This window comes from Lissotriton vulgaris, chromosome 12 (assembly GCF_964263255.1).
Source record: "Lissotriton vulgaris chromosome 12, aLisVul1.2, whole genome shotgun sequence".
Lineage (NCBI taxonomy): Eukaryota > Metazoa > Chordata > Amphibia > Caudata > Salamandridae > Lissotriton > Lissotriton vulgaris.
Window position 1 is genome coordinate 687,150,838 of NC_141700.1, and position 25,819 is coordinate 687,176,656.

At 46.0% G+C, this 25,819-nt stretch overlaps 1 protein-coding gene across 1 annotated transcript in view; it reads right to left on the minus strand.

Moving 5' to 3' along the window:
* The window catches only part of CDH13 (cadherin 13), a 2,285,705-nt gene that overhangs the window by 1,868,203 nt on the left and 391,683 nt on the right, over positions 1-25,819 (minus strand). The gene's annotated exons all lie outside the window — the stretch shown is intronic.

Genomic DNA, 25,819 nt, shown 5'->3' on the forward strand with positions numbered 1-25,819 from the left:
GAAATGCAAAATGTATTGCCCAGGGAATAATAAAGTAGCCCCCTATTCTTTCTGAGCATGTCTGTCCACAAATCTGATGGAAACATGCCCAAGCGACGGAAGAAGAAGCTAGAGCAGAGTGTCCAATAGGACAATTGTGCACTTGGGACCGACCCTAGAGATTGGGTAAAGTTAAGTGCATCCGGTTAATGAAATAGAATCTCTTGGTTATGATAGAATAACTTGGGAAATTGGGCATATCAACTATGCTTGTTGTCGATTTATTCAGAAATGTGAATATAAAGGTATGGTCTACAAGGTGAATTGTCTCTCATGCACCAGATGCTTAGTTCAACTTAAACAGTAAGTGGTTTTATCATGTGTGGTGGAGTGCAATCTTTCGTATTGAGCTATGAATTAGCGAGAGCGAGCTGAGAGGGATGTGGCAGGATTTTATAGATTTTAGTTGGAGGGATGAAAGCAGGCATAGTGCATGGTTTGAAACCACTATCTTCTGTGCAACAGACTGGATTATTGAACTAATCCCAAAAGTGTTTTCGGTCTGGTTACAGACAGCTTTCAGCTCATGGAGGCAAAACATACAAACACACAGGGCAGGATTTGGGTCAGCCCCCCTCAGACATTTTTTGAAGTGCATTTGGCATTTTGGATCAGGACATGTGACTAATCTGCAGTTTTTTGGTCAAGCCTATAACAGCGGCCATGGACTGTTCTGGTGAAGATTCACGTAGGGGCTTTCAGAAATCGCTTCAGATGCTCGCACGCGCTGCATGTGTGTTTTTACTTTTGCCCCAGGCTATTGGCCTTTGCTGGCATCTTTTTAACAAAGACAGCAAGCAATTGGCCAAAGGCGGGCGCATTGCTCCACCCATGGCCTATTGGTGGCGGTTACCCGCACAGGCCACATCTGTTTTCAATTATCGTGCCCAGACACGGGTGCAATATTTGAAAACAGATCGCTCGCTGTGGCGTGCGCGCGCACACCACTCACAGGCCTGTTTCCCTGAAATGGTTCACCCACTGGGTCTGCACTGGACTGCATTGCCTTCACAGCCACTGGCCATGGTGTGATCTTTTTCAAAACGTCTTGCCGCCTCCACCCATTCTCTCCCCCGGCATTTAGTTTCTTATTTCTAAACTTGTTTAATGCTCCTGTTGTGTGTACGTAAGAGCTGCAGTTGCTTTCTCTTGTCTCAGGGGCATTTAATTTCGCATTCGAGGGGCGAAGCATCACCCTTTACACTCTATCCGTGTTCTGTGTATGCCTTGTTTTTGTTGAACTGTAGACATTGTTTAACTTATGCCCCGTTGTGGCTTGTGCGCTTCTGTGCGGTTCTACTGAAGATGGCACACGCTTGGAATCTGTTTCCGTACCCTTAAAGGCACGGAAAGAAAGAGCATCTCCAAACAATAACCTACACAACTTTATATTGTGTCTTAGAGCGGTAAAGAGTAGAGCGTAGCTTCTAAGTGAACAAAACCCATTCAGCGTGCCTAGCGACGATGTACATTACGTGAAAGGCATGTTAAGCGGCCCTCTGAACACGTCCTCCGACTAGCCCCACCTGTGTTGCTTTATGGTTGCTATCTCCTTCCGTTTTGTTTTTCTGGTGTCTTAGAGCGATGTCAAGTGTGAGCGCACCCAGTGCCGTCCAAGAGCGTCCGATTGTGACCGAGGGACTCGACTCTGAGCAGTGCTGATATTGGAAAAAAAAGAATACACTTGGAATCCGTTGATTGGTTGTTAAGGTGTGGCAGAGAAAAGAGAGGATGTTGTCTCACGGCTAGACTCATGTTAAACAAGCATTTGCAATGCAATAGGTCTCGCATTTATGTGAGTTTGAGCTATTGACATTGCAAATAACAATGCCTTTTATTTTTGTTTTAAAAACATAAATAAAAAGCATTGTCATTTACAATGCCATTAAGCTTAAACTCGGATTACTACCAGACCTATTGCATTGCAAATGCTTGTTTTATTTTGTAGTACCGAATGGGAAAGAAGTTTCTCTCCCATTTGCAGTGCAAAGTGAAATTTAACCTCAAGTGAGCAGGTACGTATTTGAAGCTTCATTTTCAAAGTCGAAGGCATCGAACATGAAAAGCAAACTGCACTTGTTTGCCTCGTCTGCTCCCACCTTTCAGATACGTCAGTTGGATAAATGACGATAAAATGGAGAAAAGCATATCATTATGTAGGCAGGGGCGCCATGATTATACAGAGGAACCCTGGCACGGATGCTCTCTGTACACTGAACACAATGAGCTGAGCATAGGAATTAATGAAAAATTAAGATCATCCTGCAAGTATCGAATTTAATTGCCAAACAAACATCATCATGCATGCCCAACATAATGAGTCGGCTGCTGCACGACCATGACACGCAACACCAGTGTAACCAACATTTGTGTGTTCGTGCATTGCATCTAAGCATCATAAAATTAGAGCTTACCCTGTTTTTTTTTAGAAGACTCGTGTTTCTATTATAAAGGATAATTTAAACCAGGGCTTTCAAGTGGGCTGAGTCTGTCCCGGTCTCAGATCCGGTAGTAAATAAAGATGGACATTGAAACGGGTTGATATAGGGCTCTAATTTTATGCCTTTAATATTAATGGCAAAACAACTGATAGATTTCTGAAACACAAATGTAAAACGCATTAAAATAATCCATGCCAGCAATTTACTTCTTGTTTATAGTGCACTTTTTATTTAATCTTGCATTATCTAAGTGTGTTAAGTATTTTCAGGGTGTTTTTTCTTATTCCTGTGGCATATAACTCTTGTAAAGTGCATGCTTTGAACTGAGTTACTTCCCCGCGTTTGTATCAAGGACGATTAAGAGCACTGGCGATGAGGCTGAATGCAGTGAGTTTTTCACAGTGCCCATCACAGTGAGAGATAAAGGGGTTCAGCATAAATGTGGTCATGCAAACCTTGGTCTCTCTGCAGAGCGCACAGGCCACCGTTATGTTTAATTCAGTCTCTGAATTACAGAATTGAAATGTTTTCACTATTTTTTTTATTTACAACAAAACCGTTGTTGATACTTATTTATCTTAAACAGTTAACAACTACTGACAAAGCATTCCTAGCTGGGTTTTGGCGCAGGTTAGCAGTTAGTTATATATCTGAATGTAATAACAGAAAGCTGAGAGAGAAACCAAAATAATATTGGATGGCTCCCAAAGGGAACCATGGACATTTCATTTACCTGTTTAACCCATGCCCCATTGAGAGACCCCCACACACTGTTTTCATTATACCTAAAACCCTGTTTTAACCCCTTCGCTGCTGCCGCGATTTTACCGCTGTGCGGTAAACATAAGAACAGGGCGGGGCCGTGACGAACCCCAGCCGCCATCAGCACATGCCCACCGCGGGGCGTGACGGCTGGGGTTCGTCACCAGCATGGGAGGGGTTAAACTATTCAGAAATAGTTTTAAGCACTATTTTCCCCTCTCTTGCAACCAGCTGATTGGGCAGAATATACTCATTGTGTGATTCGCCCCGCCTGGTGAGCGGATGAACGAAGTGGAGATGAATCGCGTCCAGCAGTATCCCTGTCCTTTCACATGCTGTGCTACATTTCAGTCTGTCATGGAGGACACAACATGAACTCCAGCACCTATTTCGACAGAGCACAAATTGTATTCAAGGATGAGAGTGTGACGTGGGGCAAAACATCATAAGTACACAGTGGCGGCTGCTACTTAATAATACAGGTGAGACGGTGGGAGAAAAGAAATTCAATAAGCTGCCGTCCGCCGCCTCTCCTCTGTCCTTCTGTCTATGATGCATGGAAGCAGGAAGCACAAAGAGTCCCAGACTCCCCTAACATATCATGACGTTGCTGAAACCAGCATGACCGCAGCGTTGTGATTGGTCTGAGTGGCCTGGTTCACCACTGAGACAGGGATCCTTGGACAGTTATCCACTTGGCTGTAGAACACAGCTGGGTGGAGAGATTCGAAGGTGCGCATGACCGTTTGACTGGCCCCAAGACAACCAGCAAATCAGTCATGCGCACTTATGGTGCATCAACCACTCAATTCCCATGACACCGCCCAGCCCCACCCAGTATTAAAAACAAACTGGCACAGTACCGAAAAATAAAATGATAATAACATTGTGTTAAGGAGCCACCACTTAGAATGTTTTATTTTGAGATGGATATTGTTGAAATTAAATCCCCGTATGGCTTTTCTTTCATGGCAGATGTCCTAAGATTAGGGAAAATATATTTTTTCTTAAGATGACATACTCTTAAGAAATTGACAAAATGATCTATGACAAGGTGCTATTTTGATGAATATTTGATTAATCTGTTTTCACTGCCTCCTTTCAGCTCTACCAGTAACTCCTTGTGTGTGATTTCCTTACATCTAAAGCTACTTTCAGTGTATCAGATACTGTCGTCCATCAAATTAAACTGTACTTATTGCATAATTTAAAAAAAATGTAATTGCCTCTTGTACAGAAACAAACTGGAATCAAATTCTAAAATTAAAGTTTCATAATCGGTGCCTTCTCAAGACAAAGAGCAATAAAGTGGTCTACTGAATGTGTCCAAGAGAGAGGTGTGAATGTAGCAAACGGGATAAAAGCCTCCCCATCCACATATAACAGCCTGTGTATTCTGCATCACTAAATAAGTATTGGTCTTGCCTTTGTGGCTTATTGGCTCAACCATTCTTTTTTTAGCCGAGCTGCACAGCATCCCTGTCTGCGTTAAACTGATTGTAAATTTAGATAGTCATCAGACCATTGTTTAATTAAGCAAACTGTTTCTGTCTTTTCTCCTTGTCTCTTGTTTTTCAAGGTATTTCATGCTAAAGTAACACGTTTCTCATGTACCAGGATGGTGGGTAGCTCAAGGTTGAGCTCTGCAGTGCCAGTTTCATTGAGATGTGAACTTACGACAGTGTGCTGATTCTCCTCCCACCTGGTGGTGTAAAGTGAGATAAGGGTGATTTTGAAGCTTCTGTTATATCTAATTGGTGCTCCCATAGTTTATTGATTCACTTTTGAGAAGTAGCACTGAGGCGTGTAGCGCGTTGCACCGCTTGAGTATTTGGTTGCTTTACACCGAAGATCGCATATCCACCCGTTGAAATTTAAACCTCGAATTTTTGACAGATTTATGTGATTAAGTCAGAAGTCCATGCAGTAATTTAAATTGACCCTATTTGGTGATTCTAGCTTAACGGGGACACGCTGTTTTGTCCCATGGACTCAAGGGTCGATGTAGCCCTCCATTTCCTTGGAGCTCTCTGGCCCGTTTTCTGCACTGTGTCCAATTTGAAGGACCCTTTATTGGTGCCCTCCTACACACACCTTGTCCTGGTGAAGACACCAGTGTAAGGAGTCGACCAACCTACGTTGTATCTACGGGGTCAAAACGTCGACTTTTCCTTTGCCTACAACTAGCCTTTGCCTCAACAAAGATTTTTATTGTGTTCCAACATTAGGGCATAGTGGTTTATAGATGTATACAAGAAGTCATGGAGCGCTCGTTTATAATTATTTAGCTCAATGATATTTGCAAAAAGAGATATGAGTTCACTTCTTTTTTCCATGCTTTTCACATGATCACGATCCTCACTCCAAATTCACCCCCTTTCCCTCCTTCTCTGTCCTGTATGGCACTGTATGTTTAAAATTATGATGACTAAAATATGATAAATGATCTTGTTGTGGTAATGTGATTAAATAACATTCCCTCTTGATAACACTGTTGTAGATTCATCTTTTAAAATTCCATGTTTTTGAATTTATAAACCTTAGTTTGTCCTGAATTACTGGGGCCACTCTATAGTGTACCAGTTTCTACCTAGCTCCCAGTACCATTGGGTTTACCCCCTTATATGTAAAACCCATAGTTTATTAGGCAGACTTTCCCTGACTCAGAGAGGGAAAAGGTCTCTTGCAGAGCATTTTCCTGAGAGCAAATCTTCCTGCGGAACACTCCTTATATTTTCCTGAATTTCTACCAAAGTTCAATTCTCTGCTGACACTTCCCATGCTTCCTGGATAGAAATCCCCTTATAGCACTTCTGTGCTCTATCAATGTTTAGAACAGAAAAGGTAAGCTTCTTTATGGAACACTTATTTGAGACAATTTACTTTATTCTTGTTGTGGCTGTTACCATTCTGTATTGCATATTATTACGGCCCAATCAATTGAAACATTTGAGTCAGCAAACCATATTATTTCATTCTGTGAACTTATTTTTATCTGCTTGTATACTGGATTGATCAATATTCTAAAATAATCCCATTTAATACTGATTATTGATTTGTGGTTCTTATTGTAGGATCATATTAGCTTCACAAGTTGGAAATGTATTTCTGATTGTATATCAATTACAAAGCTTCAATTCAACTAACAAAGGTCCATACGACCAATAGGAAATATATTTGAGGATTTTACAAAACAATTAGGGTGTAAGTACCAGCACACCATCACAACACATGCACTTTCTAATGGGCGTGACCTAGAAAATTAAGGATAAGCTTTTGTCACAAGTCAATTACAATACACAGGCAGTGATCAGGCAGAAACAATGCTTTACAAAGATGCACTTTCTGAAGTATATGCTCCCAGGTGCAGTATTATTGAATTCTCCAGATTTGTACCCATGGATCTGCATAGTAATGCCAAGCCTGCACAAGGACTTTATCACGTGGATGTATGACGGTACAACGCGTACCGTCACAACGCATCCCTTTACCACGCATCCCTTACAACGCAAGTCGTTACCACGACTTGCGTTGGGGGTGCGAATTTCAAATAGTATAATTTACTATTCTAACACCAGTCCCCGTGGACCCTAGGGAAGGTGTTGGGATAGTAAATTTACTATTTTTAATCCTTTAGCGCCCTCCAGCGCAAGTCGTGGTAACGACTTGCGTTGTAAGGGATGCGTGCTAAAGGTACCGCGTTGTGAAAACTTCGTGGTAAACGATGTTTACCTTATCACGTACCCTGCTTGCACTGCAGTACCTCCACCTATTACTAGACCCAGTGACACTCACAAATTGTCCATTGCTGAAAGAGTAGTAAATGCAAGGTAAGATCTTATACTAATGAGTATATTTATTTATTTATTTAGTGTTTTCTATAGTGCGAACATGACCCTACGTAGGGTATCAGCGCTTTACAGGAGCGTTTCAACAAACCAAGACCTTAAAGATAACAGGTCATTACTGTTTTACGACGTTACACTTCAGGAGAGCATATAAACATATATACCAGTCAATAGTTAAATTACCATAACGCAGCTTAAAAACTTAGATAAACTTATATACAATCCCCAGGGCTAGCGGAACCTTGAACACAAATGAAAAGTTTATAGACAGCAGTTCTGCTGTAAGGCATTTATGGGAGAAATGTACTCATATAATACCATTTAGCTTCCTTTTTGAATGCTGCGATGGATGTAATTCTTCTAATGTTTGGGGGGAGTGCGTTCCAAAATTCTCGGTGCTGCCCCTGAGAACACTCGGTCATAAGTTCTTTTCTTCTAGAAGCGAGCCGGTTTCAGTAGTAAGTCTGCTTTGCTCCTGGAGATTCGGTTACCTCCCGAAAGCTTGAGTTTCTGTGCAAGGTAAACTGAAGTTTTGTGGTGTATTGCTTTATGAGTGATGCATGCCAACTTGAATTGAATTCTTTCTTCGAAGGGCAGCCAGTTGAGAATTTTCAGGTGAGGGGAGATATGGTAGAATTTTTGGGATCCCGCTATAAGTCTTGTGGCTGCATTAAGACATGATTTCAATGGGGCTGTTGAGATCTTAGGGAGCCCAGCCAATGTAGTGCACCCATATTCGATCCTTGAGATGATCAGTGCCTGAACTGCTGTTATAAGATTTGTTTTATTTAGGAATTGTTTTAGTTTTCGCAAGTAGCTTAAATGTATGTGAGATGATGGTCCTTAAGCATCTACATACGGCTCAAGCTATCCATAGATTGTCCTTGTCCCTTTCATATTGGGCTTGCTCCAACACTTCCACTGTCCATTTTCAGGAAGATGTGTTATTAGTAGATGGAGGTAGGTACCTCCAGTTAGTAATAATAGCTCAATCACTGATAGGGCCCAGTCAAGTCTCAATAAATGAATCCTTGCTCAACCCTTTGTAGGTTGGCAGATGAGCAATCAGGCTTAACTTAGTAGACAGGTTTGGAAAGTATTTACTATCACCAAAACAATAAACAAGTAAAAGACAAAACGCAAATATCCAACACCAATTTATAAAAATAGAGAATATTTTCACCTGTCAAATGACCCCAAAAGACAACATTCCAATGTTGGGAACCAAAGATATTAATTTTTAAAGATTCAATGTAAAAAATGTGCATTCTAGCACCGAAAAAGTTAAAGCACTTCTCACGGTTTTCTGGCCATCCTGGACTGGGACAAAGTAAAAATTTCAAGCCGACCACAAAGGAGTGCGGATCAGATATGATGAGTGCTAGGTCCCAGTCAAGATTTTATCTTCGCAGTTAGTCACTTTTTGGAGATTTTATCACTTCGGCATTCTTGTCTGCAGTTGCTTGGGTCTTTTGGATCGATGCTCGGTTCGTCAACAGCGGTCCGCTTCAGCATGATGCCTTGGTGATTCTGTGAAGGTCTTTATCCTCAATGTTGATGAAGGGGAGCTCTGGAGCTTTCAGTGGGACAAAGCAGCAGGATCAGGCTGATTCTCAAGGAGACAATGGTGGCTTGACTTTCTATGTTGAGGTGGTCGTATCCTGGAGCTTTTTAGCAAACTTTGCCAAAATGTTCCCAAACTTTCAGATCTTCTTAAAGGTTTCTTTTGGGTCAGAAAGTGTCCAGCAGCACCAGCCAGAGGTTCAGAAGCTCTGGTTTGCCTCTTAGAGTCTGTGACAAAATCTTCCACAATGCACTGGTCAGTCCAGGAAATGCCAGGTAAAGTTTGTCAGCTGAAGTAGTTCTTTCAGTGCATGTCGCAGGTGACTCTTTCAAGCAATGTTACACATTTGTTGCTGCTCAGGGAGTCCACTCCATTACCTTTAAGACAGGCACAGTCCTTTCTTGTGGGGAGCCTTAAGAGGAGGTGCAGTTCTTCTGAGTGCAAGCCTTCTATGGTGTCAGTCCAAAGGTTCAGCAGGTCAGTCCTTCTCCACATGTTTGAGGCAGGGATCTGAGGGGCTCCTAAAGAGCTCCCATATTTATTCCTCATTCGGGGCTAGCAAGAGGGGGGACCCTCTCCTAATGAAATTAGAGTGTCTCCCATCTGGCTGGGAAGCAAGGAAGTGGAGGCTGGCCCGGGTCCTGTGACATCTGCTCTTCTTTCTTTAAAGTCCAGTTTATCTCCCCAGCCCTACCAAATGGCTGTCTGTTTCAACTAAAAGCCTCTTCACGCCCACGCAAGGAGAAGCTTGTTGAGGCTGTCAGAGGTTGGCTAATCAGAAGTGGTGCTACAGTGCTGTTTTATGTAATTTCAGGATAGTAAGTTCTATAACTTCTTTTCTGTAATAGTTACATTAAATGTAACATTGGCAAGTTGTTGGATTTCTGGTAACTATTATGTTAATGCTTTGAATCTTGTTACTAGCTAATTACAATCAAACATTGGACTTTATTAAAGTTTAATAAAGCCTTCCAATGTTAGACTATGGGGCAAGCAGCACTCCAATGGGGAAAAAATGAAATTCCTTTGTAAGTTTTTCATGTCCCGGCTTTTTATGAGAAGGCATCCTACACTGGGGGCACCTAGGGCAGACCTTAGGGGTGCCATGTGTAATAAAAAGGTATTTTTGGACTTTAGAAGTACTTTTGATTCCAGAGTCAAATTTGGACCTAGTTTTATTTGAAAAACAGCCGCCAAACCAGGCCTGGCATTAAATGGCACCAGCCACTACAGCAGTGCATACTTAGTGCCAGATGTAGGTCGCCAATTACCGGTCGGTAACGGACGAGTTCGGCCGTTACCGACCGGTAATGGGTTTTAGAGATGTAGGGGACATTATTTTACAGTATCAGTAAATTTACTGAATTGGTAAATTTACCGATTCTGTAAAATACCGAATCGGTAATTTTACTGAATCGGTAAATCCCAGATGTAGGTAGCCCTGTTTACAGTGCTACAGGTCTTCAGAATTCGGTATTTTATCACCCAATACAATTGGGTGGTAAAATACCGAATTCAGGTGTACATGCACATCTGTGCATGTACAACATTGCCATGTAACACACAGACATGCCCTTAAGGCATGTATGTGTGCCACATGGCACACAAGCCTGGAATTGGGGTGCTACAGGATTCCTATGGGCTTCAAGGCCCATAGGAATCAATGGGAAATACTGATTCGGTATTTACGGTAAATACCGAATCATACCGATTCGGTAATTCTAAAATAAGAATTACCTACATCTGCCCCTTCCTATTTACCTACTCTTAAATACCGAATCGGTATGATTCGGTATTTAAGAGTAGGTAAATAGGAATTACCTACATCTGGCGCCAAATGCATTAAGTCTACGGGGTCTCTAAACCTACATGCATCATAATATACTAGGGACTTACAGGTTGGTTGTCTTGGCCAATTATAATTACACCAATTACTATATAACTTTTACGAACAGAGCACTGGCCCAGAACCTGGTTAGCAGAACCCAGAGCACTTTCAGAATCAGTAACCACCAGTATCAGTCCAACAATGGGGGTGATCAGGGCAAAAAGGATGACATTCCTACACCAATGATCCATTAATTTACTCAGCCAGTCATCTAGTAAGACATCCGTTCATTAACTCCTCGACTCAGCCACCCAACACTCACTCATACATACTCGCACTTAGTGTAAAATATGAAATATTTTGCCAACATTTGGTTGATGCATGAGCAGGTAACAGCCAAGAGAATGTCTTCAGAATACGAGCTAGAAAGTGGTGTTTCCCTCACATTCAGGTCAGAAGGTGTAGACAGCTTTAAAATGTAAAACAATGCTTGAGCCACTTTAAGTGAGTATAGGGATTCAAATCAAACTATGTTAACATACTGCTTTCCTCACCCTTTGATTATGTTGTCTGTTATATGTACCATTGGTGATAGTCCTATAATAATTGATAATCTAGTCCTAGTGTTATTGAATTAGAAAATATTCCAGGGATAAGATTTATTCAATTTGGGACTAATGAAATTCCAGGTTTTAACTGGTTCGAAATCATTTTCAGACTGAGTCACAAAGACAATCAGCGCTTTGTTTGGACCTATTGTGTTATTTGAAGAATCTGTGTCTTGAGTGGCATTAGGCACTGGTGCACTTCAGTCCTTACTAGAAATATCAGTAACCAGTAGCAATATACACATTGTTATTTGTCATTAACAGAGCACAAAGTCTGCCATTGTTTAGCATTGCTGCACATTTGTTGGTCTATGAATGTCTTTACATTTTGTTCTGGGTTTCCATCACAAACTGGAGCCGCTTTGTGGGGATGTGTGGTGGGAGAAGATAAGGGTTGTGCCACTGTTAAATAACTGTGCAGATTTGTAGGGTGAGGATGTACCATGTTGCTTTAAGGTCTTATCAGTGGCCCACTGCCAGGCAGAGGTGCTAGGCAGATACTGCATGCTTGTGCTGTTGGGTGCCCTGGTAACCACTCCACATTTCATCAATGCTCAGTACATATAAAAGTTTCTATCTATGCTTTATAAGATGGTGTGTGGTACACCTTGAAGAACAGTGTTTTGCACATGATAACCTTTGGCTGTGACCTCCATTATGGACTCCACAGAGACTGTAATAAGATAGTTCTGCACCTGATATTGCTGATATCATGAGCATTGGTAATTCCCAGTTGCAGTATTACTGCTGTTTAGGAAGTCATTCTTTTAGGCTCAATGGAATGGTAAAAAAATGCAGAAAGTGGTGTTCAGCATGTTTTTATGCAATTCCAGTTCTTTTACCAAAGACAAAACCCTCCAGGAGATGAAGAATTTGAATACAGAAACCAATGCACAGAACTATATGTGGAAATACTGTGTGCCTCATTACGCGAAGGTGTTTTAATGCTCCTATTCTCTTCCACGTCAGCATTATGAGCAAGCTCACAAGGTGATCCAATGGTGTTCATGTATGCTGTGCAGGGGCGGCTCCTCCACTAGGGCAGAGGAGTGTAGCCCCACTGCTTTCTCGCTGTGTGAGAAGCAGAAACATAAAATGGTAAACTACCAATTTATGTTTCTGTTTCTCGCACTGCAAAAAGGCAGAAGTGTTTGGTTGGGGGTGGGTCTGCTCTAGGGCAGGGGAGGAGTGGCTTCCCACTGCTGAGGGCACTGACTGTTTGGTCGGCCCTCTGGGGCCGACCAAACCAGTCATACGCACTCTGCATTTTCTCCATGTAGGCTGCATGTAGCCTGCATAAAAAGAATTACCTCCCCATAGGCACCTGGCTGAGCGCCATCCCCGACCAATCACAATGCTGCCATTACAACATTGTGATTGGCTTAGGGGAAGGGAGAGAGGCTGCCTGTTTACTTTTCCTGCCGGAGGCAGGAAAGCAGGAGCAGACAAAGCAGTGAAGACACGGGTCCCGTGAAAGGTAAGTTTTAATTTTTGTAATTATTTAATCCCCACCCCTCCCTGCGTGAACCCCCTGTGCCTCGTGACCACTTGCATGCCCCCAACAGCCTGCGTGACCCCGTGCCCACCCCCCTACCCGTGAGCTATGCCGGCCGTGACTGATGCTGTGTTTGGGTGGGGGGTACAGTGTTATGTTTAATGTGTACTGTGGAATGTCGTGGGGGAGGTGTTTATTCCCAAAAGCATGCTTCACAATAGCTATCAATCATACTGTGTCCACAACATGAATCAGTGATCAGTAACGTAGCTTGACCTTTGAACCCCCCCTGTAATGTCGTCCACTAATGGGAGAGCCCACCTCGCAGGTAGTGTGAGGGGGGCGTATGTAGAAGACCCCGTGATCGTGCCTCAGTTGAGCCGGCCCAGCGTCTGCTCGGCCGGCACGTTAAACTGTTAGTAAATGGCCCAGGGAGCTGGGCTTGGTTTCAGTGTATGACTGGTCACCAAACTAAATACATGCATGCCGAGTCTAGTCATTTCAGGACCCACAACAGGGTACGCTACATTGGTGACGAGAGTGGTCTGACCACCCCGCCGACGTCTTGCTGCTACCTCGGTGCCTTCCAGTGCCTCGCCTCCCTGGGAGCGCTCCAGCCACGTCTCCCCTCCCTGCATCCTGTTTGACCCTGGTGCCGGCCTCGGTGCCTGCAGCGTTACTGTGGCCTGGACGGGGCCAGCTGCCACGTGGGTACCCCGGCTCGTACCTCCTGCCTCTTTGCCAGCTGCTGTGGCCCTCCGTGTGTCCTCCGGTGGGGTGCCCGGCCGCCTGTGCCCTGGAGCTGCCGCCGCTGCTCTCCTGCTCCGCATCGGGCCATCCGTGCATGCGCCTAGCGGCTGAAGGCCCCAGCAGTGCCTCGGACTTCCCGCCTGCCAGCTCTGCTCCGGTGAGTGCGTCCCCTGCACGTGCACCACCTCTAGAGGCGCCACACTATGCCCACAAGGCCTGGCACCCGGATTTGTGACCCCCAGCTGCATGTGATTTCAGGGAGACTCTCCTCTGCCCCCTGTTAACCCGGACTCCTGCCCAGGGGACGTGATCTGCTGTTTCCCCCCCTCAGGACCGGGACTGGTGGACCTTTTTTTTCATTGCCCGCATTTGAGGGATATTGTCACAGAGCGGCGCCTCCCCCTCCCTGGCCTGAACCCAGCGTTCCCGCCTGAGCCGGCCCAACAGTCCGCACCCCTGGCACTCTACACATCGGTGGTCTGCCACCTTGGGGCCTACTCCTGCGTGCCTGGTGTGGCAGTTTCGCACCCTCCTGCCTGGTCCCACGTGAGTGCCCGACGCCATGGCTACTGTGCTCCCGCTGGAACCTTTTGCAGTCACCGGTCCCCCGCCATCCCAGGCGGCCCGCTGGAAAGAGTGGGTGGATCGCCTTGAGAACTTTTTCGAGGCGGCTCCATGATGACGCTCCATAATGCTCTGCCTTGGAGGCACGGACATCCACATGATCTCAAAGAGGATCAGAGAGGGCGGCCCACCCAGGAACTACGCAACCATGCGTGACACCATTACTGCCTATTTCGAGCCCTTCACCAACCCCGACTGCGAGCGGTTCTTGCTTTGCCAAGCTCGTCAACTCCTGGAGGAGTCAGTGGATGTAGTCTACACCAGGTTGAAAGAACTAGTGAGTACATGCACCCTCCCAGACGAAGACAACGAGGTTCGTGCCCAGTTGATTCAGGGCTGTGCATCCTCCAAACTTCGGGAGCGAGTCTTACAGGAGAACAATATGCCAATGAGGGACATCCTTACGCTTGGCCATTCCAAACAACTGTTGAAAGCCAGGGCCGCGCACATGGACCCCAAACCTGAGGTTACAGTCAAGACGGCGCCAGTGTGCGCCATTCGGGCCGATCCTAAGGAGTCATGCCTCAAGACCCCCCGACAAGCGAACACCAAGCCAGCCCAGTCGTCCCGCAACCACCCATGTGGATGGTGTGGTGGCCCTACGCCGCACGACGGAGCATGCCCTGCGCAGGGCAAGACCTGCAGTGCCTGCGGGAAAATAAACCATTTTTCAAAGGTGTTCAGGTCCACACCAAGGAGGAGACAAAGCGGCTCGCCCAGGAGAGTATGGACTGTCGAACCCTCCCCAGACAGCCCAACCAGCAGTGACATGGACGATGACTAAGCGGACGCCGCCCATTGTCCACGTGGTTTGCATGCTAAATATACTTTTGGCCGCTCAGCCCGCAGCACCAATGTGCACCGTCAAAGTTCAAGGCCAAGCAGTCGCTGCCATCATCGACACAGGAGCCACAATCAACCTCATGGCAGCCAGCGTGTGTCAGACCCTGTGGAACCCTCCAGGGCTTCACCCCACTAGAGTGCAAGTCTACGCCTACGGCATCAGACGGCCACTCCGACTGCGTGGAGTTTTCCAAGCTGGTCTATCACACGACGCAGCCCGCTAGCAAGCCAAGATATACGTCTCGCAAGAAGGATCAGGATTTCTGCTAAGCTGCAGAACAGCACAAGACCTCAGTCTCATCCACTTTGCGCTCACAGTCCGTGCCAACGACCTGGACAACCTAATACAGTGTTTTGGTGACCTCTTCGAGGGGATCGGATGTCTGAAAGGCCCCGCTATCCGCCTTCACATCGACCGGTCTGTCGCCCCCATTGCAATCCGTCACCGGAGGATCGCCTTCCATCTTAGACCCAAAGTGGAAGCGGAGCTGCGTCTCCGGGAACAGACAGGCATCATCGAGCGGGTTCGTGGCCCCACCCCGTGGGTGTCGCCCATCGTCGTCGCTAAGAAGCTAAAGCAGCCAGACGGTGTGCGCATCTGTGTGGACATAAGGTTTCCCAACATCGCCATCAAGCGCGAGCGCCACCTGACTCTAACTATTGAGGAAATCATCGGGGAGCTGTCGGGCTCCAAGTGGTTCTCGAAGATGGACCTTCGGTCAGGGTACCACCAGATCCCTCTCCACCCAGACTCTCACCCCATCACGACATTCTCCACCCATGCAGGGCTGTGGCGGTACACACCTCTCAATTTTGGGATATCAAGTGCAGCAGAAGCATTCCAGAACATCGTCCAGAACGCCCTGCAGGGGTTCAGCAGCATCCTAAACATCAGTGAAGACATCCTGGTGCACGCGCCCACCCTGGACGAACACATCCAGTGCCTCCACGCAGTATTCTCCCGCCTCCAGGACAGTGGCCTCACCCTTCATCGCAAGAAGTGCGAGTTTCTCCACAGGGACATTAGCTTCTTCGGCTACAGGTTCTCGGACAAAGGCATTGGCCCAGACCCCGACAAGATCAAGGACATCCAGAACGCCCCAGCACCAACCTCAGTGACCGGAGTCTGCAGTTTTTTAGGGATGGTCACGTATTGCGGACGTTTCATCAAGAACCTCTCGGAGCTGACTTTACCCTTACGAGACCTCACCAAGTCCACCAGCCCCTGTGTGTGGTAAGCAGAACAAGAGGAGTCGTTTAACAAGACCAAGGCTGCCCTGTCAGCCGACACGACACTGGGTTACTTCGACCCCCGACACGAATCTCAGCTGGTAGTAGACGCCAGTCCGACAGACCTAGGAGCAGTGCTGGCCCAACAGCAAGCCTGTGGCGAGTGGGCCCCCGTCACCTACACCAGCAGAACCCTCACACCTACGGAGCAGCGCTATTCACAAATTGAAAAGGAGGCCATAGCTATCCTGTGGGGGTGCCGTCACTTCCACATCTACCTATATGGACACCCGTTTGTCGTGATCACTGACCACAAGCCTCTCATCCCACTCTTCCAGGGATCCTCCTCACGTCCTCCTCCGAGGATAGAAAAGTGGGTGTTACAACTCCAGGAGTTCCAGTTTACGGTGGAGTACAGGCCAGGCACCCGTAACCCAGCCGACTTTCTGTCACGTCACGCCCGCCCCGTCACGGAACCTGAAGCAGCGGAAGCCAGGGCCACGGAAGAGTATGTCCGGATGATTGTGGAGAGGTCCAGGCCCCTCCCCATCTCTCTGGACGAGGTGATGCAAGCTACTAAGGACGACGACTGCCTTCAGATCGCCATCCAAGCGATCTCCTCAGGAAACTGGAAGCCTCTGCAAAGTCCCGTGCCTTTCCGCACCTCAGAAGCTCAGGCTACGCTGAAAGCACTATATCTGGTGCGCAACGAGCTGTCAGTCTCTGGAGAAGGTTGTCTCCTGCGAGGACCACGCCTTGTTCTGCCTGGACGCCTGACTCACCAAGCTGCCCTTTTAGCACACGGGGCACATCAAGGGATAGAAATCAAAGATTCGCCTCCGGAGCAAGGTCTAGTTCCCCGGTTTGGACCACCTAGTTGAAACCATCATCCAGCAGTGTCCGGTGTGTCTGGCAACCAGCCTTCCCAACCGTCCCACACCAGTGATCACAGAAGATGGCCCCACCTCTCTGTGGGAAAGAGCCAGTGCAGATTTTGCCAGCCTACCGGCGGAAGATACATGTTTGTAGTAGTAGACGATTTCTCACAGTATCCCGAAGTGGAAATTGTGACATCCACCACAGCCAGTGATGTCATACTAAAAATTGGAGAAAATGATGGCCACCCATGGCCTCATCTGAGAACTGAAAACTGACAACGGCCCTCCTTTTACCAGCATGCTACTCTCAGAGTACCTAGCAGCCCACCGAATAAAGCATCGCCGGGAGACGCCCAGATGGCCACAGGCAAACGGAAAGGTGGAGTGGCTGATGCGTACTCTAAACAAAACCGTCCAAATAGCCACTGCTGAAGGCCAAGCACTGGAGTTAGCTCTGTAGCAATTCCTCTGGGAATACCGCCTCACCCCGCACTGCACCAATGGGTGTCTCACCGAGCCGCCTCTGTTTTGGTAGAGCCATGACAGACACTATTCTGCATCACCCCGAATGGGCAAGGGCACCAGTCCCTCCAAGTCAGTCTTTGGCCCGACGAGCGAAGAACAACCAAGATGCCTCAAGACGGAGAAAGGCAGAAGACAGCCCTATTGCAGTGGGTGACCAAGTGTTGATCAGTGATCGCCACACCAGCGGAAAGTTCAGAATGCCGTTTGAGTTACATCCATGGACAGTGACGGAAGTTAAAGGCACCATGGTTACAGCCTCTCGAGGAGGTGAAAGGGTGACCAGGAATGTGTCATTCTTCAAGAGGGTCCCCGTGGTCGACTCCGAAGAGTTCTCGAGCTCAGCGAGACGTTCGCCACAGAGCCAAGTCCTCAACCGAATTTGGGGGGCGGAAGCAACCACCACCCATCCCCGAGCGAGGAAGAGGACCGAGTCACCCAGAACCTGAGGAGTCTACCACGCCAGCTAGAACTGAACAGCCCGGAGGCGCTCGAGATGTCTCATCTCGCGACCCTGCCTCCGACACCCTCTGACCGGAACAGCCAAAACCGATACAGCCTGCAGCCCCATCCACGTGTGCCGAGTCTAGTCATTTCAGGGACCGCAACAGGGCACACTACACCCCCCCCCCCTCCCCCCCACACACCCCCATGGCGGTCCCTGCGTTTGCCGTCCCACGGCCGCATTGACGAACGAGAGGGGGAGTTTGCTGGCTGGTGCTGCCCCGATATGGCAGGTAAGAGAGAGGGGAGTCTACTGCCCCCAAAACTCATGCCGACAGGGGTGGACCGCCCCCAGCCCCGCTTGCTAACCTACTGGCTCGAATCATCTCTTGCACAAGCACTCGCCATGTAGTAAGTAAGGGTTAAATATAACATGCGCACGTCCCACGCAACACAGTGCTGTTTGGGTTGAGCTGGTTTCAGGAAATACGTGACTCTGCTTTAATGTTAATGGAAGGAAACCATGGCAGTGTCGAGGAATAAACTTGAACATTTTGCTCTTCCAAAACTGTCAACAACGTTCTCCTCACTGCATGGGACTGCATTAGCCATTGCGGGGTCGAGCCGAAGCCCATTTGTGAATACGATGTGCTAACTAAGGAATGGGTTGGGGGCGCCCAGTGAATCCACGCGGATCCATTTCCTTTCACAGCGCTGTCTCGCGCCTCGGAGTCTGCTAATGGCGCGCAGATGGCGGGGTGGTGCTGCGTGCTGTAAAGGCCATATTATTTCTAGCAGTTATTATTTACAGCGGCTCCTCCGTGTCTTACATAATCTTCCTTTCAAATTAGCTGAGCGCTCTATGCTGACAGAGCTAGCCCTCCCATCACGTGCGCGCGTGTTTTTGGAGCAGGCCGGACAGCAAGCGTTGCTTTTACGCACATCCAAACTTTTGTTTCGCTTTGGTGTGAAAAATCTCCTACACATTGCTGGGCTGCAAATAGTGTCTTTTGGTTGTGCTCGCCCACGCTGCTGCGTGGGGGTGCACAGGCCTCAGAGGGCTGAACAACATCTGGTGTGGTGTATTCCACAGACATCTGGTGGCGCGCGCACACAGACAACAAACGCCTTCAGTGCGTGAATCCCAACAGGTGGCGTATGTTGCATCTAATCTAATTCCTAGTTACGCGTTGGTTTTTATGGAGTGTTTTATCCCTGATAGGAGAAAAATGTATTTCAATCTCGGCCGACGCACTCTCTCCACACATGGATCTGTTTGTGTATGAATGGGCGAGTGAATTATTGCGCAGGGCTCGTTCTGGCCGCAGGTGTGACTCTAGCTCGGCCTTCGTCCTGTCAGGCTGCCGAGCCAAATATCCATACCATTGCTATATCCTCCCTCTCCAAAGCTAATTAAAAAACAAAATCAGTTCAGCACCTGTTCATTGTTGTTGCAAAATGTAATAAATCCAAACCGAAAGGTGTGTGTTTCTGTGATAAACATCTTCTACTGAGAAAATCCTTTAAATGAAGCCAGTGTAAGATTATTTAATCAGAAAAATAATCTCTGGTGAAAATGTCATTATGCTTGCATAATCTCAAATAATTTCGTGTTATGCTAAATTCCAGAAATTATTCTTATGAACTACATTGAGTAATTTCAAGCCCATTCAGGTAGAAATCCTGGCTCTGGTGGAAGGGCAAACAAACATAATTCAGCACTTGTGTTTTGTTGCAAAACGCACCGCCAATTCCAAAGTGAACATAAGGATGCATTTCACACTAAAGTTAATGCCAAATGACAGACTTGTTTTTCGCTTAATTTTTCCACAAATTCAAATCAATACAGGAAAAGAAATTGCACTAGTTTAACACGCCACTACTGAAAACATACTCCATAGGTTTTTGGGACCATTTGTTTTATTCCTTTTAGTGACATGCTGAGCAACTCTATTGTGCCTGTAGAGTGCCCCTGATGCTTAATTGTGTTCAACAGAGAACAACATTTATGCACTTCTAATCCCTGCAGCTTTCAAAATGAATCTATATCCATGTTCTAAAAATGAATGTTTTGTTGTTTGTCACCTATTAAGATTAAATCATACTTGGGTTAGCTCTCATATTCGAGAAAGATTTCTTGGGGAGGGGGGAGGCATTAATTTTTGAAACTTTTGCCTTACTACTCCATTTTTTGCTGATCTCATATTTGTTGGATTTAGGATTCTGTGCACTTTGCCACCGCTAACCTGTGCAAACGTGTGTGTGATCTCTCCTTAAAACATGGTGAAAATGGCTTCCACTAAATTGGTACATGTAATTTACGTACAAATCCCTAGGAAAGTGGTACTACATGTACCCAGGGTCTGTATATTTAATGCTACTAGTGGGTCTGCAGCACGTATTATGTCACCGACTTAAGCAGCCCTTTTAAACATGTTTCATGCCTGCCATTGCAGCCTATGTGCAGTTTTTATCTGATATTTTGACATGGCAAGATATAGGTCTTGCTGGGCCTAAACCTTCCTTTTTAATACATATACTTCACATACAAATCGCTGCTAGGGTAGGCCCTTCCAGCTGCTAGGGCAGAGTGCAGTGTATTTAAAAAGTTGGACATGTAGTTTTAACTTTTACATGTCCTGGTAATGAAAAACTCTTAAATTATTTTTTTCACAACTGCAAAGCCTAACTCCCCTGTAGTATAACATTGGGTTAACTTATTACATTTTATAAGTGATAACTTTCAAATGGGAGGAGGTGGAATGTCAAATTTGGTGTCTAAAATGTTTTAATTCAAAGTCCTAGTTAATGGTAAAGTCGGATTTTAAGTCACAATTCTGAAAATGTCACTTTTAGAAGGTTGGCAATCTCTTGACCCAACTCATTTGGTGTCTGCTTCCTGTATATTGGGTTACATGACTAGATGCAGCTGGCAGTCGGTCTTTGTGTATTGCTCCTAGACAGTGAGAAAAAGCAGCATAGGTGTTGGCTGGATGGACCAACCCTGACTTGATGAGGGGGAGGAGTTATCACCTACCACACTTGCACATCACAAAGGATCTGCCTAAGCCCACTCACAAAGGGATTGAAACTAGTCTTGTGTGACCACAGACAAATTGGGGCTAGGGCAGGGATGCAGGAAATTTCAAACACCTCTGGAGGTGGAAACCTCCAAAACCTTCTCTTACTTCAAAGTGGACACCAGGTGGAATACTGGACTCTCTGACCCAACTGTTCAGTACACCTCAGGACCTGTGGAAGACTCAGAAGGACTGAGTGCTGCATGGCATGAAGGACTGTTACTTTGTTCAAAACACCAAAAACATGAAAACAGCAAGCCTATAATACATCTGCACCTCCCTCAAAAATTACCCATTCATAGTCCATATCCAAACATATTTGTATTGTTGGTGTGCACATCCACTGCTCCCGCCATTCCCAGAGAGCGATCAACCTGGTCAAAGTAATTTTTTTCTAGTATAAATATGCACCACAAAAAAGTAGTTTCTAAAAAAGACATGGTCCATCAAGAAAGTTTCATGTCCATAATTTCTTTTAATCTTCACAAATTTTCTTTTAATAATCAGCCAACGAGTTTTCTCCACCTCTGTGGACTACAGCCCTGACGAAGTCCACAGAGGTGGACGAAACACGTTGGCTGGTTTTTAAAATAAAATTTCTGAAGATTAACGGAAATTTTGGACATGAAACCTACTTCATGGACTACGTCTTTTTTGGAAACTACTTTATGGTGGTGCAGTTTCACAATTGAAAAAAAGACTGTTACTATGTTGCTCTGCTGTGTGATGCCTGAGTGAAAGATTTGGATCTGCATCTGGATCCCAGGACCACGAAAGTGTCTCCAAGAACTAGTTGGCTGGCCGCCTGATCAGAGACTCCGGGACGGATAGGGCTTCAACCACCTTTAACTGTGCACCTGGACTCATTCTGCTGGGAGTCTTGCCCCACCCAAGTGGTACCACCCGAGTCCTGGAACATTGGAAGTTGGCCTGAAGGTGCTCTGCCAGCCCAGCTGTGATATTGTGACCAGAACCAATACAGTGTGATATCTCCTCATAGCCTCCTCACCACCATTGCACCATGCATTCTTGACACAGCACTTCTCAATGCAGATCACAGGCCCCTTGTATTCTTGATGCAGACCTTTGCATCGCAATCCCCTCCTTCATGGCATCCTCTGCAGTCTCGCAGATTTTCCGGAACATCCAGTGCCTGATGCATCTTTGAACCAAGACATCGCACACTCCTCATTGAAGGCGATAACATAGGACTCTGCACCACAGCCCCACAGCTCCTCGGAACCAAAGTTGCATGGTGCATCCTCAAATGCAGGAACTTGCAACACTCTGCAAACCAGGATTTAGGATACTTTTTTCAGCAAATCTAACTTAGTTCCTGTATCTGCACTCATTCCATCACTTTTGGCCTGAATTTGTGACTTTGACCTAGTCTGCCACAGTCAGATAACCACAGTTTAGCCTTTGTGCACTATTTTCGAATCTTTAAAATTGCACATCTCGTTATACTGATTGGATTTTTGTTGTTTTTTTGTTGTCAAATAATGTATTAAATGTTGCTATATTTGTCAAAACTTCTTGTGTTATCTTATCACTTAATAATATTTGAAGTGCTGTATCAATACTTTGCACTTAAACTCCAACTTAAGATTGACTTCTTTGTGTCACGCGACCAGAGGATTAGGCAGAGGTTATTTGGTGTTTGCCTGTGACTTCAGTCAGCAGCCACAATTTCTATCAAGGTGAACAGGTTCACCACTGAACCAGTAACCACATTTCCAACAGCACTCCTTTTTGGTTTTGTATATTTGGGTTGTTTGTCTTCACTTGTGCCACTCCGCTCAAGGATGGATCTCCCAAAAATACTTTTTATATGACATATGGGGCGACACATGTGTACCCTCAGGCCACATTAATCTCCAAGGCCTTTGCACTCCCTTGGGAGCTTTGGAAGTTTAGAGATCTTGATGCCACACGCACCTGGTGTGGCTGTTCACTTGAGGATAACATGCTTGTTTGTGTTTTTTTTACCCCTGTTGAGCTAGCTTGGAGTGGAGAAGATGTGAATTGCTCCTGGTGGGCAGCTCTCGTCGCCAGGAGGGTTTTCTTCAGACCTCATGATTTAAATTTGAATTTTCATCACAGAGCTCAGTTTTCCAATTGGACCCCTCCAATGAGCGAGATTACAGAGCCTGGCCTCCTACCTCATATATTCCCATCCAGGTCTTGACTCCTGTTTAGGAGACTGACACCTCTCCTGAGTCTGCAGTCTTCTTTAGTAGCAACCCCAGCGCCCCAAGGCAAATTGTGGTCCCTGCATGCATTTCATTAGTCTGGTGGGTGGCTTCCTAGCTACTTGTAAGACGTGTGCAAGGAGTCAGAGGTCATCTGCTGGCGGTCCCACACTTGCAGGACCGGTCCACAGAAGATCCAGGGAACCCTACATGGGCCCCTCCAACAGGTCTATCCCTCTACTGTCTCATAGAGGGTGTATGAAAGCCAGCACCACCGGCCCTGTGGAAATAATTTGCAGTCCCTGGGAGCCAACTGAACTCAGAAAACCTTAAATTCATCCTTGCAGTAGGATGAGTCAAGTTTCTTCTGTCTTGCGGCTGTGCATTCCTGCTGTGTTGCTTCTCTAGAGTTCAGACTACTCTGAAATGTCTCTCCCTTGTGCAGGGATTTTAAGATGGAGGTGGAACATACCAGAAAATATTGCTGAATCCTATTGTGAGTGAAGCATCTCAACACTACTTCCCAACCCTACTACACAGCATTTTAGGAATTTCCAAGATGGTGCTATCAAATGATCTGTTAAAAGGCTTTCTCTGACAGCCTAAACCCTGTCTCTAACTATCACAGCTGCTTGGAAGCTTCCCCCAAATCCTCAAACGAGAGCCCCTCCTTTCACTGTCTCAAGATGTCTGCCTTTCTACCCTCCTTTGTTTCACCGGGATTGAGCTTTCTCAGGCCAGGTGTAGTGTGAAATGTAATTTGCACATGAACCTTCCATTCTGATAGGAAATACATGAAAAGGTTGCCCTTTGACAGGATACCTGTGCGTGTGCAGATACCATGCTGAGGTAGACCATAGTCCACACCCTCAACCAACACGTGGGAGCATGCATGTATACACATGTTGGTGTAATCAGTCCAGAGCCTTTTCCCTAGTACTGCCGCTAGTGGTTTGCAGATCTGTTTCAGTAGGGCTTACAGGGATTGAGACTCACTCACAGCAGAAGTGCATTAACCATAAAAGTGAAACATCCACGGGCGTTTAATGGGGCAGAATCAGTTTCCCCCACATAGGGGCCTATTAGGATGGCGGGCGGACCTTAGTCAAGAGCACACTAATTATGTTGCCTATAACTTTGATAAAAAAGTTCATCTGAGTAAGTCATATTGCAAGTAGTTACTCAGTCGATTGATGATTTTTTTTTTAAAGATAAATCGAATTACCAACCAAAGCAGTTGCCAGTCCTTGCAATCACTATGCTTAAACAGCAGCTGTAATAATAAATATAAAGATGAATAACAGGCTCCTCCCTTGCTGATACGATCCACATATACTCAAAGACTTTTACAAACTTAACCGGTTCCATGCTGGTGATGGAACCACCCCGTCACCAGCCTCGGACGCGCTGTGCTGGTGACGGAACGGTTCCGTCACGGCCTGCCCAGCACGCCTGCGCGGCAGCGATTTCGCACCTGCGCGGCGCATTCTATTGAGCGGGCGGGGCCGTGACGGAACCGTACCGTCACAAGCACAGTGCGCCCGAGGCTCGTGACAGAGCGGTTCCGTCACAAGCATGGGAGCGCCGCGCGGTCCCCCCTCTCCCCTAGCGCTGCGGCTTCCGCCACAGCGAAGGAGTTAACCAATTGTATAAAAAACTTTTCTACACATATGGTATTCAGTTTGTCTAGAGGAATTCTGCTCCACATGAACTCTAAAGTTAATGACTCCTCCTCAAGTCAATAACAAGAATATCAACAGAATTAATTTTTACGCGTAGGAAGTACTAAAAGGCCTGACATTCATCCACCTCCTGTAGCTTTCTTAATCAGAAAGAAACCGAATAGAGCAGCAGAATTTAAAAAGTAATTGATAAAGAAATTGATCTGTGAGCTGTCGGCCGCTGCCAAATATGTGACGGTTTGTCTGTAAAACTTTAGATTTATGAGTAGCAAATCATTTCAGATAACTTTTGTACCGACTGAGAATAATTAAGGAATAATATATCTTTGAAAAGTTGTTGAAACTGGACAACTCCATGTTTTTGTCAGCAGTGTCTCTCAACCAAGCCATGGAAATAAACGAAAAACACTTCCACTGCAGGATGACAGGACTTGAAGGGCGTACAAAACCTCTGTTTTGTCAAAATGAAGAATGGTCAAATTTACATATTATTCAAACCAGCATTAAACAAGCTATTCATTGCATCATGTGTATAGTTAAAGTTATTCACAAGCGTCCTAACATGACACAAGTACCATTCACAACATGACTCCCCCACACCTGACAGAACTGATACAATGATGCAAAAAGCACTGTAAGATTCGCACACCCAATGTTAGACCTGACATCCTTGGGGTGGTATTTCCACATAAACTACTTTCCTTCACCTTCATATTTCTACAAAAGTTGTTTTTCTTGGCTTTGGAACTGTGTGCACTTTATCCCTGCTAACTAGTGTGTGTGCTCTCACCTGTAAACATAGTAAAATTGGCCTACACCTAATTGTCACATTTAATTTACTGATACGTTCCGAGTAAATGGTACTACATGTACCCTAGACCTGTACCATAAATGCCGCGCATGGTCTGAAGCACTCATTGTGCAACCCACTGAAGTAGGAGTGCAAATGTGTCTCAGGCCTGCAACTGGATCCTGTAATGCAGTTTTCA